Source organism: Miniopterus schreibersii (assembly GCF_964146895.1).
Source record: "Miniopterus schreibersii genome assembly, chromosome: 11".
NCBI lineage: Eukaryota > Metazoa > Chordata > Mammalia > Chiroptera > Miniopteridae > Miniopterus > Miniopterus schreibersii.
The window spans coordinates 42994860-43007353 of NC_138111.1; the positions used below are offsets into that span (position 1 = coordinate 42994860).

At 42.5% G+C, this 12494-nt stretch overlaps 1 long non-coding RNA gene across 1 annotated transcript in view; it reads right to left on the minus strand.

Moving 5' to 3' along the window:
- Positions 1 to 12494, minus strand: part of LOC308564219 — a 113742-nt gene that overhangs the window by 42614 nt on the left and 58634 nt on the right. Inside the window, exons 2-3 of the long non-coding RNA XR_013999907.1 lie at positions 9030 to 9151; positions 8399 to 8492 (exon numbers count right to left, since the gene is read on the minus strand). This is a non-coding gene — a long non-coding RNA (uncharacterized lncRNA). The remainder of the gene's footprint in view (positions 1 to 8398; positions 8493 to 9029; positions 9152 to 12494) is intronic.

The following is a 12494-nucleotide window of genomic DNA, read 5'->3' on the forward strand; positions in this document are numbered from 1 at the left end:
ATTGATGGGATGAGTTGCAAAGTCACATACAGGATACAGAAAAGGAAATAATTACAGCTATTTTGGCATCGATCCTCCACACCTTCCTTTCTCAGGTTCTTGGAAAATGAATTAATAAGTAGAAGCCACTTGATAGATACAAAATAAAAAATAATTGGATAATGCTCAGGGGTTATGTCACCCAGGTTTTAAAAGAACTTGCTGAACTCTACATGCTCCAAATCCAGAAGGAACCAAAACACCAGACTGTCTCTTCCCCTCTCCTGCCCCACCTGTACCCCTACACCTCCAAATGTCCACTGGCCAATCATCTCTCTGAGTGAATTTTTTTCTGCAAATGCCCAGCACTAAAGCCTTCCAGTATGCATTGCTTTTTGCTGGTTTCATTCTTATGGTGACGCCTGTTTCCACAGAACAGATTTACTTTCTGTAGTCTCCACAATAATTACTATGTTTGCTTTTTAGTCAATAAAAATTTAATAGCTGCTAAAGCCGTTTCAGGAAGAAATAGAGAACAACACTCTTTCATCTCCCACCTCCTCCTCAGGGGGTGGGAGGCAACAGCACTCCTGGAATCTCGAAGGAGAATCTTTTTTCTTTCCTTAGCTATTGCTATAATGACCAGGAATTTCTGGCCCTGTGGTGCATAATCGTGTGGAAGAACCCAAACGTCTGTGGGCCACAGGGGTATTACATACACAGGAGCATTTCCTGAACTGTTCCGGAATGGAAGTCTGGTTATTTTGCAGAAATTCAGGGAGCTCAAACCCTATTAGAGTAAGTTAGCATTTAGGTCTTCAGCATGGCTTTGGAATGAGCCTTCCTGCAGAAATTAGTTTTCTAGGTCACTATTCCATTACACAGTGCCCTCCTTATGAGAGCCCAGGGGAGGAATTTCTCTGATCTCAGAATGGGAAGCAGTTGGGCTGCTTCTTAGTACTTGGAGTGGTTTCTCGGTGGCTGTTACTGCAGATAATGTAGATCACGTATGTGAGGGCCTCGCGCTCTTCAAGTTTAGTGCCATATCTGAGACCTATCTCTAGGAAACCTATAGAAGTTTTTGGTGTGAATTTTAGATATTAACCTCACACCTGACTCTGCCTTATCTTTCCTAATTCTATATACTCTCTCATCTGCTTTCCTTATTCAATTATCTTTGCTTATTTTGTCCTATTTTAATTATTTAAGCAGACTTAAATGCCTTTTAGAGCCTCAGAAAATAAATAAGCAGACAAATAAATGCCAGTTTCTCAAGATAGAGTTTAATTTTTTGAATATTATAAAAAATTCTTCATTCTATCAATTTTAATGGAACCCTTCCTTTTTGATTTCTAATACTGTGGCCTGAGTTAATCATACCTCTCAATGGTCATTACCATCTTTGGTCTCTTGCTTTATTTTTTTTTTCTCCCTTATCTCGAACCACTATTCCTCACCTGTCCCAATGCAACCATTTCAATGTGATTAAACGCATGCCTTGTCTTAGTATGAACTCTTATAAAACAAAGTCTTATATGCACAGATCTTAACGGGATGCAAATGTTATTATTATAAATACCTCAAGCTGTACCTTTGTTCATTCAGCACTGTGTTCTAAAGACCTCTATATTTTGCTATGGGCACGTCTAGTCTGCTACTTCTCTCTGCTGAATGGCACGAACTCCACACGTTTTGCTGCTCCACTCCCCACACTGCCTTCCACCCCCACCACAAATATGCTCTGACGACAGTTCGTATACACGGAGTGAACACTTCTGAGAATGAAAAGGGAGCTGTTAAAAATTCCACAGGACAGCAATTGTACACTACAGTTGTTGAAGGCAAGCCGAAATGCTTGGTCACCTTACTCACATAGGACCCTTATAACCTCTGTGAGAATTCCCCCTGGATGTGCACCCAGGGGCGGACTTGCTGGGTGAGGAAGTGCACAGATAGACCTCACTTGCTGTTCCCACCAGAGTCTTCTGCAGAATTTCTACACCAGTTTACAACCTCATCAAGAGTGCATGAGGGTTCCCATGGTCTCACATCTCTGCCAACACTTGGCATTATTCTAATTTTGCCAGACTAGTACATGCAAAGTGATATCTCATTGAGCACCTCTTCACATTCTGGCTAGCTTTTTGTATTTTCCCTTTCTGTGAATTTCTACTCTTATATCTTTGCCCATTTTCCCCTGAAGTATCTGTCTTACTGATTTGCAGAAGATGGAATTTTTCTAAAATGAGCACACATTTCTTTGTGCATCACCAGCATCACTCTCCTTTTTTGCTGGGGATCGAAACTGCAACCCAAGTATGTGCCCTTGATGAGGAATTGAACCAGTGACCCTTCAGTGCGCTGGCCGATGCTCCAACCGCTTAGCCACACCGGCCAGGGCAAATATTACATCATTTTGATGCCCATACTAAAAAAGAAAATGGTAAACACCTTTCAGGAACTAAAGCTATTTTTCAGAGTGAACTAACAATAAAATAGATTCCTTATCCTTTGGTAAACTTATGGTACTGTTATAAAAAAATTTTTAAATGTGGAACTAATCAGAAAAAAAATTGTTGCTTATTCATTCACATGTCTGGAATGTGTATTGTGTCATACTCTATGGTAGCTTTTATATAGATTATCTCACTAGCCCTCAGAACCATCCTATGAAGTGATTATCCCCATTTTATGGATGAGAAAATTAAGGCAGAGAAGTGAAATAACTTGGTCCAAGTCACATAACTGGTAAATGATGGAGCCAGAGTCCCAACCTAGGAGGTCCGAGTCCAGAAGCTAAGTCTTAAAACTACTATTCACTCTGCATCCAAAGTTTGCAGTTTTACTTTAGGTGGGCCTCGAGGTTAGATACAATAAAAACCTTAAACTCATTTAAACTGCTGACCACTTTGGACACCTGGAAGCATCAAAACTTGCCGTGTGACTGACACTAAGAGTGCTTCCCAAAAGTTAGTCAGTTGTGTCATTTCTAGGATATAGACCATGTTCAGAAATCAGATATCCCTTCCCCTGGAAAAGTCAGTGACTCCTTTTTCAACTTCATGATTTCCTTTTTTATTTTTTTTTAACCTATTTTCCAACACAATATTCTCCTCTGATATCACCAAGTTGCCTAGAGGAAAATACACGTGGCTCAAACACCTGAGTTGTTCTTAACAACCTTTTGCTTCTGCAGTTTACAATGGACCAAAGATACTGGGGGACAGCCATGAGTTTTCCAACTATGGGGAGTCTATAGGGGTCCTGTAGGATGGTTTTGAGGATGGTGCTAATTATTTTGTTTATCTCAGCAAAATCATATATTCCCAAACATTCTGACCAGTTCCTACAAATCTGTAGGGAACTAACTATAAGCTGCCATCATAGACTCCACTAGAAACTATTCACAGCACCTGCTGGAACACCAGGACATGAGCATTCCACGGACATGAGCTTATCTTGCTGAACTGCTCCGTGCAAGATTTCAAATCTCCAAGTCACCAACCCCCTTGAGTTCCTGGTGAGTGTTCTATGACTGTACAGAAATTAATAGGCCTTGGCCCAACTTTTCAAAGGTGCCCCCACCCACCTTCACTGCCCCGACCCCTCATTGGAGAGCTGACTCCCCATCCTGCAGGGTGGTGCACTCCCTTAAGCTTCAGATACCTAAATGACTATTTACCTTTTCTCTATTGTAGTATTGCTTTATTCCTTGTTTTCCTGTTTGCCATTATATGTCTTTTTCTTTTTTTACTGTTATTACAATATCTGCTACTAATAAGCTTCATGGCCACTCTGCCTTCTGTACCTGCCACTCCGATTCATATACACACTTGCATTTTTCTGCTGTGTCTTCTCCCTCCTCCCCTGCTGCTTCTCTCAGGCCCCCTGGCTCTGGGCTGAGCAGAGCATCCACTCACACAGTGGCTCTCAATGTGGCCCTGTAGAGTGGCTCCCATTCCACCCCCACTTGGGAGAGAAACCCCCTGAAATTACCTGGCAAAGCTGTGTATGGGTGCACACACCTGCCCACGTGCATCCATTTTTCTGAGGAGAGAACCGTGGCAGACCCTATGGATCGCCTACCTCCAAACAATCCCCAATATCCTATGTCCTTGACTCCCTTTGCCACAGAGGCTGAAGAGCTAAAATTTTCAATTTCCCAACTTCCCTTCTTTTGACCAATGAGGAGGAAAAACACCCTTCCTTTCATAAAAAGCAAAGCCTCACTAGGATAAAATCCTTTGCCCTTCTCCCTTCTTCCCATTAGTCCTGCCTGGAATGTAGATATAAAGCACAGATATACAGCAGCCATCTTGCAAACATGAGGCTGCAGGCCTGAGAATGAAGGCCTGTGTTTACGGTGGAAAGGAAAGAGGTTGGAAAGAGATCCAGTCTCTGAGGGTGTCCTTGAACCACCTGCCCCACCTTCCAAATTTTACTTTTTCCTTCCAGGTGCCTTTGTTGTAGTGCTGAGTGTCTCCCTTCCCTGCACAAACATGTGATGACAGCCAGGCAGGTGTGGTGAGGAGGACTTGAGAGGATGGCTCTTTTCAGGTGGCCTCCAGCCTGCTCTGGGGTACAAGGGAGGTTGAGTGGGAGAAATAACTCCCTGTGGGACATCATACTTGGTGACCAGACCACCCTCATACCTATCAGTGAGCTTTTCCCATGTCTCATCCCACTTATCTCAAAATTGCCTTAATTCCCAACCCTGTCAAGAATGATGGGCATTTAGCCCTGTAACTCCATCTAGTCCACTCCTGCCTTTTCAGAGATGGAGAAGAACAAGCGCTGAAAGGCTAAGGGTATGTCCAAGGTCAAAGAGGACACACCAGCAGTGAAGGGATAAATGGGACCAGAACCCTTTTATCATTAACAGCCACCATCACTACCACCGACTGCCACATAGTATCCTTCCTGCTCAGTGGGCATTGCTCTGGGTGCCATCTATGTGGCCTTTTATCCTGACAAAATCCCCACAAGGTAGGCGCTGTTACCTCTACTTAAATGCTGAAAACACTAGGCTCAGACAGGTTATGTAATTTTCCAAGTCTAGAAAGAAACAGAACCAAGACTTGAACCCAGCTCGGTCTGGCTTCCAACGCTAGACTATTTTCACACCTCCAGGTAACTCAAGACAGTGTTTGTCTGATCTGCTATGGACATGCCTCAAAAGCAGTTTTCCACAATTCCTCTATAGACGGCCTTAGCCATTGGAGCCTCAGGAAATCTGTTTCAGTGTTAACTGCATTTCCCCTTTAGTGCAGGGAATGCTTCCTGAAAGAGCCTGTTCTCTCAGCAGCTGGTGATATTTGATTTGATTAACACCCCGGGACCTATCACCAGACTTAATGATGATGCTTAATTAATCGCTTACGTTAAAAGAGCTGGCACTTTCTGCATTTGGTTCACACTTCTAGCCTCAGTCATGTTTTCTCTTCAGCAATAATATTTACACAATTAGAAAATAGTGAATTTATACTCTGACGTGGACCTGAGCTGTGTGTGGGACCTCCCAAAGCAGATGTCCTTGTCAGGTGTAGAGAAATAGACCTTTTTTTCACAGCAAGAGCCATGAGTGAGATCTTCCACTTACATTTCAATGAAAAATCATGCCTGTATCAACAAATATTCACTGAGCACTGACCCATATTCTGTGTGACAGTCTACATTTCCAAGGCCCCGTGGGGGCTAAAAAGAAGTCTCATTATACATAACTCTTTTTTTCTTTCCTGTTTTTGGTCTAGAATCTAGATAGATCAGAAAAAGGCATTTTACATTAGACATCTTAAGTTTCAATAAGCATTTGCTAAGGTATCCCAAGATATTATCATGCAAAAGGCAGGAATATATGGCCTGGGTGATACTACAATGAAGTGAGTTTGTGATGTTAAATGACTCCAGGGAGCAAACGGAGATCAAACTAAAAAGAGGTGATGTGCCACAAGACATCCCCTGCAATACTTTAAATCAAGAACTTGGGCAATGATACAGAAAAGCAAGATTATATCTTCTGATAGCAGGAAGCTGGAAGGAATAAGGCAGCATCTTGGATGACAAAGTTCTTGACAAACTGAACAATGGGTTGAATTCTAACATCATGAAATTCAGTAGGAACAAATGCCAGAGAGCCGCCAGAACCAGCACTGCACAGGGAAAGACTTGAGGATCAGCCACCAGCCACAAGCTTAACATGAAGCAATGGTGTGATGTATGACCCAGGTCACTAATGCATCTGTTTAACTGTACTTATTGGGATGACATTGATACAGGTTCCAAGTATACAATTCTATAATACATCATCTGCATATAGCATTATGTAGTCATCATCCAAAGTCAAATTTCCTCTGTCACAATATATTTGACCCCATTTACTCTTTACTATCTCCCTGCAACCCCCCTGTCCCTCTGGTAACCACCATACTGTTGTGTGTGTCTGTGAGTTTCTGTTTGTCCTGTTTGTTCATTTGCTGCTTTCAGGTTTATATCCCTCATATGACCTTTAAAAACTATATATGCTTTTTTCAGGGGACCATTTAGAGTTGAGTTTTCTTTAATATTTTCCTTTGTAAAGACCGACACAAATACCATGTCACATTAAACCTAAGACACCATTGGTTGTAAGATGCATCTCTCTTATCTACCATTGAGAGAGAGAGCAAAGTGCTGCCAATTAGACAATACCCCAAACTTCTTCCCATTTACATTCCAGCTCTCCTGGAGCACTTTTCAACTCAGCATTGGCATGTTGTTCCCATTTTTTCACACAATATCAGTGTGTATGTCATGAAGAGCATTGAGAATGTAGTATGTCTTCTAAAAAGCATTCCACTGTTAGCTCCAGAATTTCTTCCAAGCGGTAACATTTGATCTGAAGGCTTCTACGTTGTTACTTTTTTGTTCTAACCAGCAAAGGACAACGGTAAGTTTTCAGACAACTAGGATTTTTATTCTTCCTTCAAATAGCCCTTAAATTGTTTGCTGACTGAAACTTTGATTGACGTTGCCTACTTATGCCACCATGAAGAATAACAAAATTTGTTCTGCATGGACAGTGACAAACACATCCCACTTGGCTCCAATCTACAGACCCCTGGGATGTTAAAATGTGAAATATGGATGTTTTAGAATTTATAAAATACAGTTGCTCAATTTTCCTGCTTGTCTTTCTGTCTTAGGTTATACCCTTTACTTGACTTTCCCCAGCCTGCATCCCTAGCTGGCTGTGATAACCTCTAGTAAATCTCCTTGACTTTCACTGAGAGTTTCCACAAGTGTTTTCCTGACTGGCCCTTATTTCTATTTTATACTCAATCTTGTCTGCTTTAGAAGTATTCCTAATCTTCTCATTTCAGCTCATTTCCTCTTTTATGCCCTGCAACTGGTAGAAAACAAAGCAAAAATGAAAAGGTCAACCAAGACTTTGCATCTCAAAAGAAGCCATGCTTCATCTCTCGCTGTTCTTATTAAGAAGAGGTATAGAGCTTTACAGTGCAGAGTGGTTCTGAGCTCTGGCTGTGAAGTAAAATAATTTGTAGAGACTTTAAAGTCTAGTTTTCAGTGGGCTATCCCAAGACCCACTGACTCATATTCTCATTTGAGAGTAGAATTGGGGGGAAGCAGGCACTTGTATTTTTAAGAGAGATCCACGGATTAATGTGGTATGTCATCTAGGTTATAAACCATTAAGAGCAGAAAGACATTAGGCATTTTCCAGGTCATGCAGAGACAACTCTATTATATACACTAACACAAATTTGAAGTCAAGAAGCCTGAACTCTGGAAACAATTCATATGGACAGACTACAGTTTTATTCATTCAGACTATACTATTCACATCATCCTGTACTCAAGATGATTAAACTAAGGGATATGAAGGACATTGTAATGATTGGGCATGGGGTTGAGCATGGCAAGAGCACAGGCAGGAAACAAAGGATGAGAATTTCTTTTTCCAACCTTCCAACAATCCCAAATGCTGCCTGGTCTGAGGCCATGGGGAAGGTGACTTCAGGTGACCTCACCCTCCTCCATTCTCTAGCCACCACTTTCCAGGCCCATTTCAGGGACAAGATGCTCTGGGCACAATTCTGGCCCTGTGATTTAGGAATATTTAGGGATAACCTTAAAGTGGAAGGTTGTATTAATGGGGCCCAAGCTCAAAAAATATGCAAATCCCTGCACCAAACGGCTCAGGGAATGGTTTTTATGGCTGTGAGAGAGCCCTGACACTGTGTCCTAATCACCTCCATTTTTAGCAAAGGTTCTTCTAAATTTTAGATAAGTATTAAGATCTCCCATCTTTTCTGGGTGCTAGTAGATAATTGATGATTCCACTGTTAGCTCTGGCCTTTTTGTTGTGCCAGGAATTCAGAATAAAGTTTTCACACCAAAGCCCAGGCCATCTTTTACTCACCTCTTAGATCCAGGGACCTCTTACTTATAATCAAGGGAGAGACTGAGATTCATCTCCTGTGAATTTCTTTTCCTTCCAGGAACTAAAGCAGAGGCTGAAAACAAGAATATCAAAAGCACAAATCATTGCAAATCAGTGCTGATGGTGCAATGAGTACTGATGCTTTACTTTTTTTCTTGCCACCCTTTACAGGCCCTGGCCACTGTGGCTTGGTTGGTTGGAGTGTCGTTCCATGCACCGAACGGTTGCAGATTCGGTCCCTGGTCAGGGTGCTTACGGGAGGCAACCGATCCTCCCGATCAATGTTTCTCTCTCTCTCTTTCTCCCTCTCCCTCCCCCTTCCTCTCTCTTTAAAATCAATATAAACATATCCTCCAGTGAGGGTTAAAAATAAAAAAGAAATTCAGCAGACAGGACCCCAAGTGGTTAACCACCAAAGTGTGTAATAGTTTAGAAATGTAAGTTATATTAGTCGTATGGCTGGTGTGCCTACTGTGCAGTCTTTGAAAATTTTTAATACAATGTCCTTAAGTTGGGCCGTTTCCTTCACAAACTTCACATGTCAGTAATCACCACCGGGAATCCAATCTCTCTCAGATGGCTACCTGTCCCTGCACGGCTTGTCCCTTACCTGCTCGTTCACTGGGACTTCTCCTCCCTGTGGCATGCCCTTGGTTAGACGCCGCAGTCCTTTCTTTAGTTTCAGTTACTCTCTCTGTTTCACAGGACAGTCTTCTGTATCAACCATGGGCCCTGAAACAGAAACAACTTGTCAGTTAAAAAAAAAAAAAAAATCAGAGCCCAAAATGCGTATGTTTGAGAAAAAAACTTGCTTCTTTTCTTCACCATTGTCCACTCCAAATGAGGACCTCGGGAGTGTTGCTTCTAGAACACAGCTATATAATAGAAAGACTCCTTCGTGCAAGTCGATTCATACCCATAGGGCCTGCCTCCCACCGTCAACCCTCGCGGGTAAAGGGTCAGAGATGCCTGTCCTCATTAAGCAGAAGGAAAGTTTTCCTGTTACAAATTAAAATCCTCCCATGGCTGTGGATTTATCAGCAAACCTGCTCCCAATGGTCACCCTGTAAATGATGATTGGGAAAAATCAATCATTTCCTTCTGCTACCAAGGCTGCTCAAATTGGTTCAAAATGCTAGGCTTCCTGATGGAATGAAACTTCCCTGAGCCAATGATAGAATTCCTAGGGGGAAAGTGGAGGGGGTAGTTGGATGGGCTGGACTCACATTTCCAGGGTCTGAAGGGAAATGTTCAGCAGCATGTGGCTTTACCACCTAATGTATTCTTAGACAGGCCCGGGAGAGAGGGTGACCGCGTATGTTCTTGTTCAAGATGGGTACTAGACTTATTGGGTGGGTCACTTCGTAAGGTATATACATGTTTAATCGTTGTGTTGTATACCTGAAACTAATATAATACTACATGTCAACTATAATTGAAACATAAATTTTAAACAGTTTTTGTTCATTTTTACCCACCCAAAGAGTTGAAAATATTTAATAAGCTTTTATTATTTAGTGAAAAACAGTACAAGATCATTCAGAGAGTATGTGTGTCCCTGGCACCATACTCCCTCTGCTCCGCCTTCCCATCAGTGCTGGAGGAAGCTTCCTTTTATTTCAAGAATGCAAATTTAGGTCATATGGCAAGTAAATGCGAATATGATATAAATAATACATTGATTGGGCTTTGCAATTCTGAAAACAATAAATAAACTCTGAAAACAAAAATGACCACAGCTCAAGCAGTGGCCATTTTAAATAAGATCCAGGAATATATTTATTTAATTTGGTGTTTTATCAATCACCTCTATTGTCTTCTTTGTACAGGTCAAAATGCACAGGCGATTTCTCTTCGGACATCCTCCCCCAAAATAAAGCACATGCTTACAAAACATATCCCTCACCTAACCAGGCATCTTCTGAAAAGCACATACGGTATTTTAAATTCATGTTAAGCATTTTTCAACTCCTCTGAAGGCTTCAATAAAACAAGAATTCATACACCTCACCCAGGCTGCCTGACTTAAAATAGTGTGAGGCTTGGAGAGTTAAACAATAAAATTTTCCAAGTATACACATGCTGTGAGAATCAATAACCTCTTCTCAAACCAGCAAATTGGTTTCAAGTATTCGGTTCATTGGTTACATCCAACAGCCTGAACAAGAGGCCCCCTCCTGAGTGAAAGGGCCGGGAGTAATGAATTCTTGAAAAATGTGTTCTCATCACAATTCCTGTGCTTCTTACTGCATGGACGATGGCATGTGTAAAAACCCTATGGAAGGAACCCTGGGTTTAATTTCAGTCAGTCCTCTTTGTGGGAATTTTAACAAAAATGCCTCTGCAGAGCACTCTGTCCGCTCTCATTTCATGAGAACAATTCATGGCAATGCCATTGTTTACATAAAGTGATATTTTCTGGATTTCAAACTTTGACTTTGCAGCCAGATTATCCTTTCTAAAATAAAACTGATAGTCTCTTAGAAAGGTTTAGCCGAAGTCACCAGCCCTCCTGCTGACCCACGGGCTCTGGGAATATTTGTCTGAAAACCCAGCCGTTGTGCTAGCAGAATGTTCACGCCCCTCACTCTCAGGCAAGCAGCCTGTGTTTTCTTTTCCCTCCCTTCTTGCCGTCTCATTCCCGGGGCGCCATCCTCCCTTCTCTCCAGCAATCAATGCCTGTCGCCACCTCCCCAAGCTGAGGTCACTCCCCTGCTCTCAAAGGCTTCTGTACCAGTCCTTCCACTTTTGCAACCTCCTTTCCTTTCTTCTTGGGATGGAATGTTCATGCAGAAACTCTAGCCCAGAGTACAGTCTAGCTGAGAGAGAAGTCTTCCTCCAGCAGGGTAACTTGTGTCTTCTGCTTAAATGTACACACAGTCAAAAGGGACATATGCCATGGGAAAGGAAAAGGAACTGGCTTAGGAGCAACTTGATCCTCAAATGGTCCCCAAGGCTCCCTTCCATTCCCATCTGCCCAGTGCCACGCTCACCAGCAGAGTGGCAGAACTGAGGCCTCGCCTCTCAGGAAATCTTTTCTTCACAGAGCTCTGCAGCTGCTAGTTATTGGGATCTTCTTTCCCTCCATATCCTCAGAGGCCCTCTCAAGGCTCCCAGGGGGTTTTTAGTCGATTTCAGGGCTTAAAACTACTGTTTCAGAGACACTGTAAATTAAACAGGCCTTTGTGAGCTGGCTTAGGAGGCCTATTAACATTAATTATATTTTATCTACTGATAACCTTATAGCCCTACTAGTAAAAAAGAATTTTAGCATTATTAATAATATTGTTCATAAATACCCTAGTATCCAAGAGAAACTGCAAGTTAAAAAACAACTGAATTTTATAAACCCAAACTTTGAGAAAGGATATGGAAGTTGGAGGCTGCTCTTTTTGGTTTGTTGGTTTTCTCTTTATTTCCTCTAACTTTCCACATATGTATTCACTCAATAAGTATTTCCTGAAAACTTACTGTTAGGTATCCTGTGAGGGGCTAGGACTAAATTTGAGACTCCCTGTTATTGTGGAGCTTGCAGTCCAGTAAAATAAACAGGTGACCAAGTAATGGGGAAAAAGATAAAAGCAAAACTGCTACTCTGACAAATGGTAGAAAAGATGGGTACAGGGTATGTCACTAGGAATATCAATCTAGTCAGAGAAGCTAAGGAAAATGACAGCTGGGTAAAGGTGGCAGAAAAGGTCCTTACAGGAGAGACAATGACATGGGCCAAAGCCCACAGTGGAGGGAGCCTGGCAAGGCAAGGAACTGAAAGGAGGCCCATGGCAGCGCCTGGGCACGGTGGGGTGGGGCACAGATGAGGCTGGGGGGGCGGACGGCGGCTTCCCGGGGAAGAGCAAAAGGGAGCCCTACGAGCCTGACCTGGAAGGGGTGACAGGACCAATTTTTCAGTGCTCTTGTCACAGGGCGGAGAAACACTGGTGGCAAGACTGGCTGCTGGTAGTCCACTTGCAGAGGCCACTGCGGGAGCCCACATGAGAAACACCTGCCGCTTAGAGTGGATGGAGGCCGACCCAAAGGTTGTCAGGTGGGAAAACAGGCAGGATTTAGCAATGGG